Source organism: Dendropsophus ebraccatus, chromosome 5, assembly GCF_027789765.1.
Source record: "Dendropsophus ebraccatus isolate aDenEbr1 chromosome 5, aDenEbr1.pat, whole genome shotgun sequence".
NCBI lineage: Eukaryota > Metazoa > Chordata > Amphibia > Anura > Hylidae > Dendropsophus > Dendropsophus ebraccatus.
In genome coordinates this window covers 54326376-54347227 of record NC_091458.1, presented here as the reverse complement: position 1 = coordinate 54347227, position 20852 = coordinate 54326376, and the positions used below count along the sequence as shown (strand labels likewise).

The 20852-nt window shown below is 40.9% G+C and overlaps 1 long non-coding RNA gene across 3 annotated transcripts in view; it reads right to left on the bottom strand.

Moving 5' to 3' along the window:
* The window catches only part of LOC138793570 (uncharacterized), a 31571-nt gene extending 10957 nt beyond the window's left edge, over window positions 1–20614 (bottom strand). Inside the window, exons 1-2 of one of the 3 annotated variants that reach the window (XR_011363301.1) lie at window positions 20519–20614; window positions 12442–12506 (exon numbers count right to left, since the gene is read on the bottom strand). This is a non-coding gene — a long non-coding RNA (uncharacterized lncRNA). Of the gene's footprint in view, window positions 1–12441; window positions 12507–20246; window positions 20303–20444 lie in introns of those variants that run through there. The other 2 variants (XR_011363300.1, XR_011363299.1) reach the window with 2 other exon arrangements.
* Between the last annotated feature and the right edge of the window lie 238 nt (window positions 20615–20852).

Here is a 20852-nt window from a genome sequence, read left to right as displayed (position 1 = left end):
CAAGTTAATTGAGTTAATTGAGGCAAATGATTAGTTTACATACAGGAGAAGAGAAGTAGGTCCAGCATGAAATGGGTCAGACTGACTCACAGGTGCAAAATTGAGCTTCAAAAGCACATTGCAGGCCTGATATCTTATAATGTACTGTGTGCCCCTTGTAACAAACATAAATCACAAAAAAAAAATTGAAAAATATAACAAAGCTTTATTGAATCCATCACAAAGAAACAAGACATGGGAGGTGGGAGACCCCACTAGTGGGGCACAAATTTCTGGCAATCTAAAGTGCATGTGCATATATTATGTAGACATGTTATTAACTCCTTCAGCATAAATGCATGTTCTATCAGTAAAGTGCAAGTGCTATACCTCAATTCTTCAGTACGCTGAAAAGAGTAAAGTATACAATTTAAACCCATACAAATGCAGACATTAGTGTTACCAAAGGAAAGCAAAGGGAGCGAGTATGCAAACAGACCAATCAGGGAGATGCATGATGGAAAATGTAGTTTCCTATCTTGGATATAGATCGGCTTTTAGAAAAACTTGTAATTCAAGAACGGCAGCAGCTAGAAAGACAGAAGCTACTCAGGGGGACTTGGTGAGCAAGACCAGCTAACAATTCATTTTTTAGTTCTTAGGTGGATAACCCCTTTAAGCATAGTAGTGAGAATGAAAACTGCAAGATTTTAGGATTATTTTAAAATGTTGATGTATAATATAAAATTAGAGAAAAAAAATCTTTAAAAAGGTTTAACAAAACAAACTTTCTATATTTATATCTGAGCTTGTATTTACAGTTACTTAAGTCAGTGAAGAATCATTTTATATTATCATTCATCACTGATTGTTCATTTACATGGGTTGATATGTATTCAGTTAAATATAATAATGTGTTTATATGAATAGGCCTTTTCCTATGGCAAATTCCCATGATAAATTGGTGTGATCGATTACCAGCCGAACAGACCAATCATCACCCTGGGTAATAGAGCCAGTAATCAGTTAATGGAATAAGCAAACATTTGTTTAAACACATTACCCTTTGTAATAGGGTATGTAAAGCGGATGAAATACAGAAATAAAGCAATCATTTGCACGACCCTGCCCACCTGATACCAAGCTGTGTAATAGACTTGATAAATGTATCAGATGAGGGTCAGGCTTCGTAATACATCGCTTAATCTTTACTCTTGTGAAGTCTTTCTAATTAGGGATTGTCCGAACGCTCCGAGGTTCGGGTTCGTATGAACCCGAACACTCGACATCAGATTCCCGTTGTCTTCCCACTCCGTGGAGCGGGTGGATACAGCAGGAGGACCGCCTGGAAAACTGGCATACAACCTATGGCTGTATCCCAGTTCTCCAGGCGGTCCTACCGCTGGATCCGCCCGCTGCACGGAGCGGGCAGACAGCGGGAATCATTACCGAGAGTTCGGGTTCGTATGAACTCGGACCGAGCTCGGTTCGGACCATCCCTATTTCTAATGTTAGAAAATGCAATATATATCTGCTTCAGGCAGATGTAAATCTGTGTCCACATTTAAGTAATTTTTTGGCTTTAGTAATAAAAGAGAGGTCCGGCGAAAAATTTTATTAAAGTATTGTATTGCCCCCAAAAAGTTATACAAATTACCAATATACACTTATTACAGGAAATGCTTTAAAGTTCTTTTTTCCTTGCACTTACTACTGCATCAAGGCTTCACTTCCTGGATAACATGGTGATGTCACCACCCGACTCCCAGGGTTGGTTCTATTTACTCCAAACACTGATGCAAAGTACTTAAAGGGGTTGTCCAACGAAGCAAAGTTGGTAAGTTGTGTGCAACATACTATACATATATGTAGAGGAGTACAAATGTGCTGTTTTTAGTAAAGCAGCTTACATTAGTATACTATTTTTACTGTGTATTTGATCACTTCCTGGTTTTCTCTCTGATCTCTGTGACCTTGTTGTTGCCATGCAACAGTGCAGACACTTTCCCACAATCCCCCTTGCTTGCATGTGAAGTGAAAACCAATTGCTAGTACTAATTGGACAGATCAGGAGACCACAGTTAAACATGAGTGACCCAATTTGTACCAAAAGGCGGGTTGTAACTAAGGGCAACAGGTTATCAAAACAAAGCAGCACATGGGGAATTAGTAAGTCTATGTTGCTCAAATAATACATGTTAAGAAATGCCTGTACATATGCAATATGTTTTATTCACCATAATGCATTACTATAGACCTAGTTGTTAAATATGTTTGGATCTATGTGTTCTGAAAGTCAGATAGAAGATAAACATCAGAGAAACTCTTGTCTAAACATTACTACCAGACTAGCCCAAGTATGTAAATTCAATAGGTAGACTGGGTAATCTCCATAGATCCTAAGGGGTTAATAAGTCATATTGCCATTTATGCGATGGCACATACAGGTATTCCCAGCGCCATCGTCTGGCTCTCTCATGGTTTCTTCAAAGCTTAAGCTGGAGATTAAGAAAACAGCCTTTGTTCCGTGACAAAGCAGAGACACGCCAGGGACCCACCCTGCTCTGCCTTTTCTTAGCTGGCTGCATTAATTATACTCTGGAAAGCCAGCTAATAGCTCTGATTCTGCCACCTACTTGAGCATGAGTCATCTAATTGAACACCATTGTCTTCTATGCTACAAGTGAATATTATGCTCTTGTGATATAGAGGTGCAATTGGAAAATGGGGGGGGGGGGGTATTGACAGTGATCCAGTCATCGCTTCTAATACTATGGAAAGTTAGACAGATGATTATTTAAAGGAATAGGCTGAACACTTGCAAGCACAATGTGACAAATTGCTTAGTCAATGTACATTAGAATGCAGGAAGAATACTGCATTTATATACAGTGGTACCGTGGTTTAAGAGTAACTTGGATTGAGAGCATATTGCAAGAAGAGCTCACAGTTTTTCAAAATTGTAACTTGGTTTAAGAGCATCGCTTTGGTTTAAGAGCTCCCTGTACTGGGTGGGAGGGGAAGTGGGGAAGGAGCATGGTCCGCATGGTTCCTACTTCATGCTCCCGGCAGTCTCTGTCAGCCCTTGCGTCTCCCATGCTCTCCATTCCTGCTATAATGTGCCTGCACTCACACAGCTATTCACTCTGCTCCTATAATGTGCCTGCACTTACACTCAGCCATTCACACTGCTGTATAAAAAAGTTTCTGTCACCGTCCTCCTGCACAGCTTACTTCCTGATTGGTCCATGCTGAACCCCTGTCATGCTGTCCACACAGACCTCTGACAGCTGCCCTGCTTCTCTATTCTAGCCTGTTGTACTACGATACAGCATTATGGGGATCTGCAGTTCCATCCTGTATCTATAAACTGCTGCTCTGTTATCAGGTGTATGCCCTTACTATACATTATACACCACATGCTGATTGTTATACTGGACAGTAACTTATAATATGACATATTCAGCTGTTTCTAAATGTTTGTTCCATTTGTTTTACATGTTATTCAGAATAAAAAATCATTATTTTTGGGGTGTAGAACCAATTGTTTGCATATCAGTGATTTCTTATGGGAAAATTTACTTTGTATAAGAGTGGATTTGGATTAAAAGCTTGTTCCCGGAACGAATTATGTTCGTAATCCAAGGCACCACTGTATTTATCCCATATCTTGTGAGATCATTGCTCTACAGCTACTGGAGTATGAATAGACTTCATCCTGCTGCTCAATACAACTGTGTTATATACAAATAACCAAAAACTGCAAAGAAAACAAACATGTAGAATTTAATAAAAAAATGACAAATAAAAGTCATATAGCACTAGCACTTACACTTGTATAGTCATCCACAGAAGAATTTGAAAAATTACTACTCATTGGTGGCATTGATCAATCTGCCTGAAAATAAAAGAGCTTGGTTTATGAAAGCTGAGCAGTGATTGGTTCCACCTCCTCCAGAATGATTGACAGCCATCTCACACTAAAATCCATTCCCTTCCATCTGAAGACTAGGCAGCCGTCAATCATTCTGGAGGAGGCAGGGGTGGTCGAGAGGAGGCGGCCTGAAGACAGGGCGGCCACTAGAGAGTGGGACAGGCGTAGATTGTGTCAGACTACAGACCTCAGACCCCAGATCTCTGTGACACTGTTAGCCTGAAACAGGGCCGGGACAAGGAGCTTTGGTGCCCTAGGCAGAGAAAGCAAATGGCGCCCACGACCCAGTCTATAGCCCCCACATACAGTATAGCCTCCTGGCTGCCCCCACATAGTGTATAGCAGGGGTCCCCAAACTTTTTACACAGGGGGCGAGTTCACTGTCCCTTAGAGTGATGGAGGGCCGGACTATATGCTGCTGCTATATCGGCCGCTGGAGGATGACACTGTCTCTGCCCATGAGGAGGAGGTGGAGTGGAGGATCATACTGCTCATCTGTCTCTGGTCCAAAGGAGGAGCATTGGGGATGGCTTAGGATGGTGGAGTTGTAGTTCTATCACAGCCACACAGGAGCATGCTGGGAGTTGTAGCTCTACCTCTGCCACGCAGGTCATGCTGGGAGCTGTAGTTCTACCTCTGCCACACAGGAACATGCTGGGAGCTGTAGTTCTACCTCTGCCACACAGGTCATGCTGGGAGCTGTAGTTCTACCTCTACCACACAGGTCTTGCTGGGAGTACTTTAGCCACACATGAGAATGCTGGGAGCTGTAGTTCTACCTCTGCCACAAAAGTCATGCTGGGAGTACCTCAGCCACACACACACACACACACACACACACACACACACTCACCCACAAAGCAGTAGCTGTGGAAGAGGACACTGTCTGGGAGTGGAGGATACTCCTCATCTGTCTCTGTCAGGGGGGGGGGGGGGGGTCACTACTATCTGTCACTACAGTTTCACTTCTCCCCTTTCCTGATTGGCTCCGAAGGTCATGTGACATTGGACAGAAGATTTTTTTTCAGCTCCGTAGCCAAAGAGAAGAGAGGAGGAGCCACCGCGGGGCTGGAGCCTTCAGCAGCTGTAGGGCAGAGCGGGGGAAGGGATGCTGCCATGGGTAAGGTCAGGTGGGGGGATTTTTACTTGAACCTACATTCTGTCCCCTGTAATTCACCAGGAAATGGCACCCTAGGCCATCGCCTATCCTGGCCTATCCTTTGTCCCGGCCCTGGCCTGAAAGATTGTTTTTCACAAAGATGCCAGATTATAGAACACCTATGTGATAGGCTACTAGAAGTTGGCAGCTTGGATATATGCATATCTATGCTGTAAGTTTGCCAGTTAGCGTGGGGAGATTTATATTAAAGGGGTTATCCAGAGAAAACTTTATATTGTTGCAAGTACATATAAAACAATAAAGAAGAAATGCTTACCTCTCTGTGCTCCCCTGGTGTCCTCATATGAGTCTCCAGTGTGACCTGGAGATGATCCACTTCCCAGATGGTCTTGCATTGAGGGTGACAGTCTGCTCAGCCAATCATTGAACAACACCATGGCCAGTGATTGGCTGAGTGGGCTATCACCCCGAGACGAGACCATCTGGGAAGTGTAGGCGGGATCATCACTGGGGGACACCAGAGACCCATAAGAGGATACTGGGGAAGTGCGGAGAGGTAAGCATTGCTTCTTTATTGTTTTCTATTTACTTGCAAGAATATAGATAAAGTTTTCTCTATCCGGATAACTTCTTTAGGAGCAATGCTCCGATGGGAAAAAAAAGCTGTTTAATGAGAAAATGTATCCCCACCCACACCGTACAAGGATACATAGTTCAGAGGTCATCTGGGGCCAATGAGGAAACACAATGTGAAATCATATAATGTAATATTATATACTATGAGGCAATATAATGCGAAATAATATAATGTTATGATAACATAATAGAGTGTATGCCAAAAGTATTACTAAGGACTGTGCATTTAATCCTTTAGGTTGTCATGAAAAGAGCAATAATAGCAGGGCAAACTTTCCAAGTCAGTTGCATCAGTTTGTAAATCTTTTTTTTATTACATCCTCATTAAACGCTTCCAAAAAAGAAAGGCTACTGTGGAAACACAATAGTGGAACGTGGGTGGATGTAGAAAGGCAATCCATAAATATTCTTCAAAAGCTGAGATGTTTATGACATACTGTTTAATATTGCCAAGCTGGAGGAAGTAGATATAAAATACATCTAAAAGTCATACCCTAGGGCTAAAAATAGAGCGTAAACATTATAAATGTAAATGGTAGGATATAATGGTTTAGTAGGTAAAAGCTTCTGGTATTCCATAACTTGCATTTATGTCTAGGCATTCTGAGCTCACCAAGTCAGTGAGAAGCCAGGCTCAGAAAAAATGGTGGAACATTCCCCTAATACGTGTGGTCATACAAACAAAACAGAAATATGGGAGTCACCTGTATATTATATGGGCTTGGAGTTAGAGTTTAGATTGGAGGTTTAGATTTAGATTTAGGTTGGAGCTTAGCTTCATTTTCTGTGTAGGCAGTAGTAGGCAGGGGCATAGCTAAAGGCTCTTGGGCCCTAGTGCAAGATTTCATCTGCCCCCCCCCCTCCCCAAATCTGGTCCAGGTTCCATTGTCTCCTAGTGTACTTTGCAACCATGCCCAAATGATCTATGCCACTGTCCCCTAATGATGTACCACCATGTCCAAATGCTATACCACTGCCCCCCCAATGTACTGTGTTACTGTTCACAAATCATTGTTTCCCCAATGTGTGCCCCCCCAGCTGCAAAACTACAACTCCCATCATGAACTGTCAGCAAGATATGATGGGAGTTGTATTTCTGCCAGATGAAGAGCCGCATGTTGCAAAATTACAACCCCCATCATGAACTGTCAGTAGGACTTGATGAGGGTTGTAGTTCTGCAAACTGGAGAGTCCCCCTCCTGTTCCGGTGATCTGCCCTCTTCTGGTACAGTTCGGATTCTGTGTAATGGGGTGTTGTCTCTTTTAGTTTATATGGATAGTGATAGCGCCTATGGCTTTCATCTATAAACAAAAAGGATAGTGCAAAAGCCTCAAAGCCAGTATAGTAATTCATAGCCAAGAGAAAATAACATCAATTTATTACTATGAAAAGAAACACTATCTATGTACAAAGCGATTTCCAATAAGGTCACAGTGGATGTCTAGGCAATAGTCTAACTCTATCTAGGCATGTGCCGTCATGTCCTCAAATAGGGATTTTACCATTTCAGTGATACGTTGTCTCGGGGGGGGGGGGGGGGGGATGTTGGGGGCAGATATAATACCCCCAGATATAGGTAGCTCCACGGAAAGGCTATAGCTGCAGCCGTGAAGGCCCATCCTAGGTAGGGGTTAGTCTAATTAGACTGTCCCTCTAATTCATCCATAACCTGTAGCAATAGTAATCTAATGTATATGTTCTTCAGAGAACAGGTTCAGTTGGAGATCATTTCATTGCTATATTCAGTATACCTGCTATTGCAGCAGTGATTAAAGGGACAGTGATTAAGAAAAGTTTTTCTGAAGCTTAAAATCTGTGTAACATCTTCATGACTGTATTTCCTGTATATTCTAAATAGGTTTACTACGTTGAGTAAAATTTGTTCAAGTTGTTTCCTGGAATTTCTGAGTCAGAAGTCATTCACTTGCACACTGCATTATGAAAATAAGTAGGATGAAAAAAAAAAGGTGTGGGACACAGGGACATTGGCTGGCACACCACTCTGGCTCATGACACACCCATGACACTACAACACCCAGTTAGCCTTACATTACGCTAGCCATTGATTACCACACTGGCAGATGTCTGAACACAACTGGACTATCACCTAGATATCTGCTGTGTCACCAATGGAAATTATTTAAAACATTTGTAGTGTATCAATAAAAGTTAGATAGAGTGATGGTAATAAATTTCTATGTTTTCTATGTTATAAATGCAGAGGATACAACACTGCAACACCCTTTTTGAATCCCCCTGTATTATTCATGGTGGTTGCAGGTCTCATTTATTGGGCCATCTATTGCACCCCACCAGGAAGGGCTTCTATTGTAAAAGTGGAACAATTTTTAATGTCTTCTGTTTGTCTTCTAATACTAAAGAATGATAATTGCTGTTGATCTTCAAAAATGAGCATATTCAGAAATTGAGTACTCATGTAAGAGATTTGTGCTCAGTGTCCACTGTAGAATAGGGGCCTATTCTACAAAGCGATAATCGGCTGAATCGGCTCGATTCGGCCGATTATCGCTCGGTGGAATAGAGAAAACGATCAGCTGATGATCATGTCATGAGCTGATTCTTTATTTGGACCCAAACCTAAAATCATCGGTCACCCATCGCGCATCGCTGCGTGGAATAGCGATGCGCAGTGGGCGGCCGATGATTCAAGCAGCACACATCACCTAGCAGGGCTTCTCCCCGTCTTCATCCCGCTCCCACGCGCAGCAGCAACTTCGTTGCCGCCTGACTGAGCTGTTAGACACGGTCAGTGATTGGCTGAGCGGTCTGACAGCTCAGTCAGGCCGCTCCGGAGTTGATGCTGCGAGCGGGACCGGGATGAAGAGGGAGCGGAGGAGAAGCCCTGGTAGAGGAAAGACATCGGTAATGATGTCCCTGCATCCCTCGCTAAACGATCATCAGGCCGTGGAATAGGCCCAGTAAACATTTTCACACGTTTACATTATTGATCGGCCCATGGAATAGGGCCCTTACTCTAGGCTTAGTTAATGTATAACCTGCTAAAGCTCATACAGGGAAAAATATAATTGGGGAAGTGGGGAACATTAAAATTTTATATTGATGTGCAAATGACCTTTTAGAATTCTGAAGGACAAACCCTTAATCCTAAATTATATCTGTATTAGTGATACTATGGTATTCTACACATGCTGCACATCAAACTATGTTTATGTGTTTAGCAGCAGCAAAACTGTGATATTACGGAAAAGGCAAAAGAAAAAGCTCGTAATGACTACATAAAGCTGCATACACCCATTAGAAGCACATAACTCCTGTAATGATGCTCTAGTCTCCCATCCTCCACACAGAAATTCACTATTAATGTATGATGCACCTGCTGGCACATTGTGAATACTGTATGAGTATATACCATTGGGTGCTATAGTACCCAGTGCATTTATGATAACATTCACACTGCAAATTAAATATGCATACTTGAGTAAATAGACATGAAAATATATGAAAACATGAAAGTGTGTTTCATTTTTAACATATGTGGACACACCAACATTTGGTATTCGCTGAACAGCATATGCACAGGGCAATATAACTGAACAAATAACTAGAAAATTGCCTTTGAAATTATTTTATTCTGTAAAAAAAGTAAATCCTCCTTGGACTCCTATAGCAGATATTGCCTCCTTTAGCAGAAACAAGCTCTAGCAGGCATTTCTAATAAATGTTTAGTAGTCCCTAAATTGTCGGAAGCATTTCTCTTTTACTTTTTACTGGAAAATATTTTAGCTGTATAATTTTGCACAGAATTTCAGATATCCCCACACAATCTCAATGGGATCCAGGCTTTCATTTGGCTGTTCCAAAACATAATTTCTTTTCCTTGGTGGATTAGCTGGTATGTTTTGGGTCATTGTTACATTATCAGGCCATGTTCACACAACATATGTTTAGCATAAATTACGGCCGTTGTTGCAATTTGCAATAGGAGGGTATACACAAAGGGGAGATTTATCAAACATGATGTAAATTGAAACTGGCTCAGTTGCCCCTAGCAACCAATCAGATTCCACCTTTCATTCCTCATACACTCTTTAAAAAATGAAAAGTGGGATCTGATTGGTTGCTAGGGGCAACTGAGCCAGTTTCACTTTACACCATAATTGATAAATCTCCCCCATAGTATATGCTCTGGCTCGGATTCCATTTGGCCGCACGAAAAACTGACATGTCAGTTTTCTATGGGCGCTATTGATTGAATAGCGGCCACACAGAACATGTCAGTTCACACAATGGAGCTTGCGGGTTCAGTCGCACGTACCATTGTATGCAGCAGTGAATTGGATGCGCCCGCATCCGCATTCACAAGATATGAAGATCATCCGACCAGTAATGCAGTACTGGCCGGGATGATCTTCAGTAACACCGGCCGTTCTTTGACCCAGCTAGGTCACAGAATGACCGGTGTTATACGCCATGTGAACATGGGCTCATGGTCATGTTGTACTCTAAACTTTCGGCTAAGCTTCCATTGTTTTACTATTGATCTCACATTATCCTCGAGCAACGTCTAGTTCCATAAATAATTCATAGTAGATTGTATGATAAGCATCATCATCAGTTAAGCATCCTATTTCTACCACCATGCTTTATATGGTTAATATATGTTTAACTCCTGAAATGCTGACTAGTTTTCAACAAATTGATCTTCTACAAAATCTGAGTTAATAACAATATTTTTTGTAAAAGACTGGTATAAACTGGTATAAACTGTTAACCGCAATCAATCACAGCTCAGTTTTCATCTCTGGTAAAATTAAAGCTGAGCTGTGATTGGTTACTATGGGCAGTTTACTCCAGTTTCTATTTTACACACTCTGAAAAATCTGCAACCTGGTATATATTAAAATAAAAATATTTAAATCAGTACTGTCATTACTAATAAAGAATTCTTAATCAGTGATATACTACTTTTTTTTTTGCTTGTTTTCTATATGACACACAAGGCTATAAGTTTGGCCACTAGGTGTCTCACTGACTAGAAATCTACAGTCGAGGCACCGTCCCTCAGGCCATTTGGTCTTAAATAATAGCAGAAAAGAGACTAAATGCAGGAAGTGATGTCAGTTTTCCCTCTGCTCTGCATAGACTGGCCCAATAACGATAAATGCTGATTAGCCAGTGATGGTGATCGCCCCTGTACAAATCTTTGTACACTGCAGCAGCTGAGTAAACTAAAGAAAATTTTACTTGTGAAGTAAAATGTGTGAAGCAATGGCTGTTGTTTTCATTGACTTCTATGACAATCATTGCATGTTGAAAAGAACGGCTGTTGTTTTTAATTTACACAGTGGCCGTTCTTTCCAATATTTTCATAAAAAGTATGTTGTGTGAACATATCCCAATGCTGTATCAGTTTCTATATGAGTACCGATAAAAATTGGTTCACCAAGTTGGTACCAATAAAAATTGTATCACAGTGTAAAGTTTGCCCTCATACAGCTTCATAAGTAGAGAATAAAAAGGTTATAGGGGTGATAATATTATATTTTTTAAACAATTCAAATGGGATATAGTTGAATATGTACTGACTTGAAGAATACAGACTACACTAAGAGGATAAAATAAAAAATGCAAAAAATGGAAATTGGCCTCAACCAGGGTTATCCATGATTAGAAAAACATGGCTGCTTTCTTCCAGAAAGAGCACCACTCATGTCCAATTTAGGTGTGGTTTATAATTAGGCTCCATTCACTTCAATGGAACAAAGCTGAAAAAACACACACAAACTGGAGACAAAAGTGATGCTGTTTCTAAAAGAAAGAACATAATTTTTTTTCTAATCCTGAAAACCCCAAATTGATCTCTTGCCTTAATGTGGAACTATAAATGGAACTACCTATAATCGTGACTATACATCATCCTATTATTGAACTTTTAAAATGTATGCTTTAACATCATAAGCACCTCTTACAATACAGGATACCCCCATGGCTATACCTAAAGTTATTGTGCTGTATTGTGCTGTATACTATATGGATTAATGCAAACCCTTATACCAGGCAATAGTGTCTGTATCACAAATGCATAAAACTATTGTCATTTGTAAGACACCTCAATGTAAGGAAAATTTTGAATATGTAAATTTTTGTTCTAAATTATACTCTATGTTGATTTAATAAAAACCAAAAAACAACAACTAGACTTCATGTTTTCCCTTTCTTTATTTAATAAACAGGATTTAATATTTCCAGCTGGTGTTTTCCCATTTCATAATATTCAGATGTTTAGTGTCTTTGTTCAACAAGAATTATTTTATGGGTAATGAAAAGCATGGCTATGCTTACAAAGGATCATTACATTGGCCGTGTACAGAGACGCTACATTGACACATTATGGCACAGGTTTATTGTTATGGTGGAATAAATGTTATGTTTTCTCTTCTGTGTCTCTTGTAACAGAATAATGGGAGCAGTAAAGGTCTGCTACGGGAACAAGTAACAAATAATTCCATTGCTTGACCACTCACTATAGTGTGCTATTCAGTCTATAGCTGAGGCTTCTTCTATTCTATCTTCTTCTTATTTTACTTTCAACACATCAAGCCATTCAGAAATCTCAGACTTCGAAGATTTGTCTATAGTAGGATAAATACCAAGAAACCAACCAACCAAATCATTATATTTGAACATTTTTTTAAGCTAGAGATATATTTTTAAACAATGAATAAAATGCAAATAAAATACAAATGATAAAATACAATCAGTCAAAAAAGAAACAGAGTTTCAGCTCACCCTTAACCAGCTGTGCTTTTTCTTGTGTGGTTCCCCTGTTCAGGAGCGCGTGGAGCAGTACGAAGCTTTTAATGAATTGGAAATAAAGTTTACAATTTTTAAGGAGCTGTGGAATCCCAATATTTGATTTATAAAATACAATACTTAAAAGTACAGTGTCACTTTAAGGTGGCAGAGCCAATTTCAATTTTTGCACTTCCGTTTTTTCCTCCTTGTGCTTAAAAGGCCATAACAGTTGCATTTTTTTCACCTGGAAAAAAACCCACGTGAGCCCTTATTTTTTGCACCACTAATTGTACTTTGCAATGATGGGCTGAATTTTTTCATAAAAAAAACACTGCAAAACCAGAAAAAAAATAAATGTGTGGTGAAATTAAAAACAAAACACATTTTGTTAATTTGGGGGGTATTTGTTTTTATGCCGTTCGCCCTGGGGTAAAACTGACTTGTTATGTTATGTTCCTCAAGTCGTTACGATTACAACAATATGTAACATGTATAACTTTTCTTTTATCTGATGGCTTGTAAAAAATTCAAATCATTGTTAACATAAATTTCCCTTACGTCCTCAGCAGCAGCACAAATGGGGAAGATCCTATCTTCCTGCAATGGTAGGACAGATGGTACTAATAAAAGAAGATTGATTAAGAGCCCAATAAGAAGGCCATACAGACCCCTCCTCCTTGTGTTTTTTTCTGTCCTCCTGTGGGACAGGTGGTAGGAGAGGGAAGCAGGCTCAGGCCTATGTTTGTGTCTGGCTTTCCTTTCCAATGATTCTTCCTTTCCACATGGTCGTGTGGAGAGGGGGAGTTTATAAAAAATGTTGTTTTTTCCTGCTCTGCTGTATCAGAGAGGAGATTTACTTTTTAGTAGAGCTATCACTCAGCTTCTCTGCTGTATGAAGCCGCTGTGTGAGGGAAGCCATGAAGCTGCTGTAGTAAGTATCATGGTGCTGCCAGATCTGTGTCCTCACCTAGGCGGCTGCTGCAGTAAGTATCATGGTGCTGCCAGATCTGTGTCCTCACCTGGGCCGCTGCTGATGTTTCTTTATACTTCAGCAAGGTAAGATATGCTGCTTTTTCTTTTTGAGCTGGAAGCCTGGCCTGTGTGTCAGGAGGATAGTTGGATATATATGTAGGTTGTATGAGGCTTTTACGCCTCAAATGTTTCGTTTCAATATCTTTCACTTTTTTAACATTTGTTGTGCAAGTCCTGTTAGACTGCTTCACTATATGAGTGACCTATGTAACTATAATGTGTGTACATGAACACAGCTTTAGAGCTGCTAGTTGTGTATTTAGTACACCTGCTGTCTCATTATTTTCTCCAGTACTGCTACAATGAAGCTATGAAACTGTGTGTGTGTGTGTGAACACAGCCCTAGAGCTGCTAATTGTGTACACCTGTTGCCTCATTTCTTTCTATAGTACTGCCATCGGATGATGTGGTGAAGCTATAAAACTGTGTGTTTGTGTGTGCACACAACCCTAGAGCTGCTATTTGTGCATTGTGAACACCTGCAGCCTGATTACTTTCTATAGTACTGCTACCAGATGATGCAGTGAAGCTATGTAATTGTGTGTGAACACAGCCTTAGAATTGTAGTTGTGTACTGTGTTTACCTGCTCTCTGATTACTTTTCCAGTATTGCTATCAGATGATACAGTGATCATGTGGAGCTTCTGTGTGCTGACATTTTAAGAATGCAGTGAAGCTTCTGTGTGTGAACACTGTCTTAGAATTAAGTTGTGTACTATGTACACCTGCTGTTTAATTACCTTCACTAATACTGCTATCAGATGATGGTTATCATGTGGACCTTCTGTGTGCTGCTATTTAAGAATGCAGTGAAGTTATGAAGCCACTATGTGTGAACACTGCCTTAGAATTGTAGTGTATTGTGTACACTTGCTGTCTGATTTCTTTCACTATACTGCTATCAGATGATGCAGTGCCCTATGAAGCTACTGTGTGTGTGAACACAGCCTTGGAGTCTGAAGTTGTGTACTTTGTAACACCTGCTGTCTCATTACTTCCACTAATACTGCTATCAGATGATGCAGTAGACATACAAGACTACTGTGTGTGAACACAGCCTTAGAGCTGCTGGATGTGTACTGTGTAACACCTGCTGTCTCATTACTTCCACTAATACTGCTATCACATGATAATACTGCTATCATATGATACAGTAACCATATAGAGATATATGTGTGAGCAGATGCTTAGAGCTAATGAATGTGTACTGGATACACCTGCTATCTGATTATTTTGCCTAATACTGCCATCAGATGACGCAGTGATTCTATGGAGCTTTTTGCGCTGTTCCAGTGCTGCTATTTAAGAATGCAGTAAAGCTACTGTGTGTGAACATGGCCTTAGTACACAGATGTACACATCTACAATCCTATCTGATTACTTTAGTACTGTTATCAGATAATGCAGTGACCTATGAAGCTACATCCTTAGAGATGCTGGATGTGTACTGTGTATACCTGCAGTCTAATTACTCTGTAATAATGTGTACACCTGCTATCTAGTTACACTCTGTAATACTGATATCAGATGATGCAGTGACCCTATGGAGCTTCTGTGTACTGAAGGATGCAGTAAAGCTATGAAGCTGCTATGTGTGAACACCGCCTTAGGATTGCTGGTTGCATATTCAGTGCACCTGTGTGTCTGATTCCAGGCACTCTGCACTAGTCTGTTAGTCGGCCGGTCAGTCTGGCACAATTTCCATCCTTGGATGTAGCAGGATTCTGGTGACAGAACTTCTGGAGGGGAAGAAGCTTTCTTGGCGTACAAATCCTGCAAGATTCCACTTTCAGGTGGCAGAGAATTTATTTGTGGATTGCAACTTGTTCTCAGAAGAGACAATGACTGCTTAATATTTTACATCTGAATGATAATCTACAGGCTGAACTGGATGGAGTCAGAGGTCATGGCTCCTTCAGATGAACAAAGACCTTGTTAAAAAAAAATAAAAAAAAATTCTTAATTTTCAAAATAAATAAATAAATAAATAAAAAATTGTCTCTTACTACAGTTGAGCAGTATAATTGGCTGCCCGATCCCTGCAGTTTGGAGACTGGTCCTTCGTTGTAAGGGGGCAGATGTTCACTCCAATATAAAGATAGTTGGATCTGTATTGGACATTCTCATAAAAGTCGTTTTTTTCTTATGATCAGGTCCATTATCTGCCCCAGTCTAATAAGAGGAGAAGGAACTTCTACTTTTGTTCCCCATTCCGTAGGAATTCTAGTACGGAAGGTAAAGGAAAGAATTCTGCACAAGAAGGACCAGACATCTCGGAGGCCTTGGGGATGGGGACAAGAACTTGTGACTACGTCTTTTCTGACTATTTATTTCCATAATGAGAGAGGTATGTACCAGTGTTATATGATAGGAAAGGCTACCATATTGAATTTCACAATCTGAGGAAGGTGCTGTATGTGGGATCTATGATCTGTGGGTCCCTCCTAGAGGGATGTTATCTGACCGTGTATACCTGTATACGGCCTCCTCTGAGGAGGGTGCTGTATGTGGGATCTATGACCTGTGGGTCCCTCCTAGAGAGGGATGTTATGTGACCAGGTATACCTGCATTTACCTGTATACAGCCTTCTCTGAGAAGGTGGTTGTATGGAGGATTTATGCTCTGTAGTTCCCTCCTAGAAGAAGGACGTTATCTGGCCATGTATACCCACATGTACCTGTCTACAGACAAAAGCTGCATATTCCTTTACATCAAGACCTTTTGTACAAGGCAATTGGAATTCTTTTCAATTTACAGCCCTTCTGTTTGGAATCATCTTGGCTCCATCTACATTCACCACGTAATGTCTATTGTACTTTTGACTGTTTGAGAAAATTGAACCTCGTTTCTGGCATGGGCCAATTCCTAGAGAAGAGAATAGATCCCCAGTCTGTGACACTCTCTCTTCCTCCAGAGAGATTACAGAAGTTGACACAAGTCGGGGTTCTCAGTACTCCCCAGTTGCTGTCACTTCATCTGATACCCTTGGGTCTTAGGTCTGCTCTGGAAATTACACCCAGAGACAAGGATAGCTTTTCCTGCTCAATGGCAACAGTCTCCCAATGAAGTGGGTAGAGAAAACCATTGATGTATCAAGCAGTGTGGCGCTTGTATGCAGGAGCAACGAGCAAAGGAGCCTTAATCCCCATTAGAGATGTTGCTGGCATCCAACATATGAAGGGAATACTAGTCCACTCCAGCACACCAATCTATGGAAAGCTATCAGTATAAGATCAAAACCGCATCTAGGATGGCGCATATCGATCTTTATAGGGGCACTAAATCAGTAGCATTACTACTGGAGGCAGGGGCATTTTGTCAGCAATCTATGCTGCGATGTAACCCTGTCGGAAGAACGGTCTCTGGACCAGAAGCCTTCTGGTAAATCGCATGGAGGATAGACCTATTTCTATTGAAGGTTCAAATTGGAAACCCTTTTTTCTCACTCCTATAAAGCCCAGAGTCTTGCAGAATCGGAGACAAGATTGGCCCTTGGTCAGCCTCATTTGCCCCTATTGACCCAAGAGGGCATGGTTCACAATGGTGAGCCCCCTGCCTAAGAATCTTCTGGGAAGTCTCCCAGTCTCCCCAGCTACTGACTCACAGTAGCAGAGATTACTCCCAGTGTCCCTGCCAGGTGGGGGCAGAGTCTAAAAATCTTGCAAGTAGCAAGTCTCTGGTTTCATGATGACCTTTATTATCTAAAAGCATGGCGTTCTCTCCTGATGCTAATTCCATAGGAATAATCTGGAGGCTTCTGTATACCCTCAGTTAATAACTTAAGAGGGTAGGCCTGTTCGAAGCTTGACTACCATCAACAAGATGGAAATTGATATGCTGTCAAAGTGGCGACCACTCTTCTGCAGTCCAGAGCCGCAACTGCCTACAGAATCTACCTGAAGGTAAAGAAGAAGTTTGAAGCCTGGTGGGTGAAAGTCTCTTCCACATTTACATTGTTACAATCCATTATTCCTGCCAACACGGGAGAGGAGGAGCTTCATCCCTTAGATGTGGGACGGGCTTGGAGCATGTATATTGAACGGACAAACTCCTTCATGTAATCTAACCACTTGTTTTTATCCTTTGCAGGGAAAAACAAAGGATGCAGGTCATCCAAAGCTTCTCTGTCCATATGGATAAGGGAAGTCATCTCCATATGCTACCAAGAAGCTGGATTAAAAGTACCTGATGCAATCAAGGCACATTCAATGAGGGCAATATCATCCACATGGGCTGAAAAAAGATCTGTACCCTTGGAACAAATATGCAGGACTGCTTCATGGTCGTCCGTCAATACCTTTTGTCAAGCACTATAGACTAGATATTCACGAGTCTGATCAACCAGTTTTTGGCTCAGCCATTCTGTCCTCTGTAATGTAATGGCCCTCCCTAGTCTGTTTTCATAGCTTGCTATATCCCCATTTGTGCTGCTGCTGAGGACGTAAGGGAAAGGATAATTTTTTACTCACCGTAAATTTTCTTTCCTGTAGTCCGAAGCAGCAGCACAGACTTTCCGCCCTGATTTAAACAAACTATTATTTATGCAGCATAACTTGATTGTTTCAATGCCTTATTAACTAAGATTTTATGAGTTTTAAATTTTTTGGTCATTAGAATTGACACAAGGAGGAGGGGTCTGTATGGCCTTCTTATAGGGCTCCTAATCAATCTTCTTTTATTAGTACCATCTTTCCTACCATTGCAGGAAGATAGGATCTTCCCCATTTGTGCTGCTGCTTCGGACTACAGGAAAGAAAATTTACGGTGAGTAAAAAATTATCCTATATTCCTTAAAATCGCTCTATTCCCATGCTTATAGCGCTTTTATCCTTTGGTCTATGGGGCTGTGTTAGGTGTCATTTTTTGCGCCATGATGTGTTCTTTCTATCGGTACCTTGATTGCGCACATGCAACTTTTTGATCACTTTTTTATTACAATTTTTCTGGATTTGATGCAACCAAAAATGCGTAATTTTCCACTTTGGGATTCTTTTATGCTTACGCTGTTTACTGTGCGAGATCAGGAATGTGATAAATTATTAATATGGGCAATTACGCACGCGGCGATACCAAACATGTTTGTTTGTTTATTTATTTTTATTTATAACATGGGAAAAGGGGGGTGATTCAAACTTTTATTAGGGGAGTTTTCTTTTAATCAATAATAACACTTTATTTATTTATTTCATATACTAGAAGCCCCCCTGGGGGACTTCTAGTATATGCACACTGATCTCTCATTGAGATCTATGCTGTATAGTTATACAGCATAGATCAATGAGATAGGCACTCAATTGCTTCTGGCTGCTGGAGCCAAAAACAACCGAGTGCCCAGCTTGGATCAGCGCCATTACGGAGCAGACCCCGGCTGGCAGAGGATATGTGGGTGTGGATCGCTCTTCCGGGACAATGTCCCGGGGGGAAGGGCGATCCACCCCACTAGACCACCAGGTATGAGGGACAGCAAGCAATCAGATGCAGCTCTCAACTAATAGCCGCGGTCCCGGGCTACATGCCGCTTCCAGGACCATGGCGGTTCAGAGCGGGGTCGCCGCACGGCCCCCTCTGAAGTCCCCGAGGCGACCACAGGGCGTAAATATAAGCCCTGTGTCGTTAAGGGGTTAAAGGGACTGTCACCTCCAATCCACCCTCCTCAAAACCCTAAACTAAAGTCATCTGTAAGTAGGATAAAGGATGCCGATCCAAATCTGTAATTTGTAGCTTTCTACTCCCATTTATGTCACCGCTATAAGCCTACACATGTTTCTGCATAGAGAGGACTACTTAGCTCTAGAATATAATAGAGAGGACTACTTAGACGCCTTCATTTGTGGATTATAGCAAAGGAATGCAAGTAAATAGAAAGATAAAAATTATAAACTACTGATAACTTAAGTTTAGCGGGTGTTTTGGATGCCTACCCCTAAATACCATTCAGTTGTTTTTTGTGTTATCTTTACTGTGTTCAGAGTTTTTTTTCTCCTGATACAGTACTACATATCCCCTGAATGTACATAAATGTAATCCCTTTCTGTTTAACCCTTTTCCCGTTTCAACACAACCAGAGCATTGGAGCTATTAGACACAGTAGGGAGGGCCTCAATCAATCAATCAATCACAATTGTGGGGTTGTCTGGGGTGAAGACTTGCCATGTCCCAAGTCTGCCATGTTAATATACCCTGCTGGGGGTATACTGAGGGATCAATGAATAAACAATGTTTATTTCGCTGTCATCTTTTTGGATGGCTATCATTTTGATGCCAAAAGACGGCAGAACATAAAGATCATGATGAAGTGTTTGGTATTTGATTACCAGTGGCTAAAGAAGTTGGATGCCGCCCAAGTATTGGCTCACTTATTGTTAAAGTAAGGGGAGATAGTACATACAAGTTTACATTCCTATTCTCAGCTTTTCTTATTGTTAAGCTCACATTATATAACTATTATTTTTCATCCTTGCTTTAAAACAAACAGCATACAATATGCAGTTAATAACAGAGTATACTTTTTTTAGCTATTTGTTCATTATTTATAACATTGTTTTTTCAGATGTTGGCTTTCAGAAAAAGACCAACAATTCATAATGACATTTGCAATATGTTGCTGTGTGATTTGTGATGAGGATGAGGATGGTCTGACCACAGCACAACCTTAGGTGAGGTGCAGCACTGCAAGCGTCAGGCAATGAGCACAACTATATCCACTTCATGAACCTAAACTCCCCCAGGGCCTATACATAAACGGATCCTGTGCTGAGGCACTCACTATATTTCCAGATGACAGGCCTAAAGCAGAGTTGCCATGGAGACTACTGAAATGCTCATCGACTTGGTTTTATGTGAAAAATCTTCATTTTCTGCAGCATCTACATGATACTGGGTATTATTCAGTAGCGGCATAGTAATGTGTGTCAGCCATAGCTTGTCTCTCCATATACTGTTGCTTGGATTTATAAAACCTTACTTTGTTTCGGGTGTAATGATGATGTCATATATCTCAGTCCCCAGGAGGGTTTTTCTTGACAAATTCTAGCTTACCACCACTCGGCACCAGCCAACTCATGCAGTGAATTAGATGTGGCATATTGACTTCAGTGCTCTGCACATGAATTACTGTGTGCACAGATGCTTAGGGCTGTTGTACTGAATACTATGCATAAGCTCCCAGTCAGTATAAGCAGCTCTTAAACTGCCTGTAAATAGGATCACATAGCAATAGCAATTTGTTTGTCTGGACCAGATGTCAATATTTTTAACTCATTTCCAGGTAATAGCTGAGAATGTGACATTATAGTCCATATTGTAAAATCACTGCTGATGCGGAATATTTTTGCATTTAATATACTAAGGAACTCTCGTTCTTTGGTATATT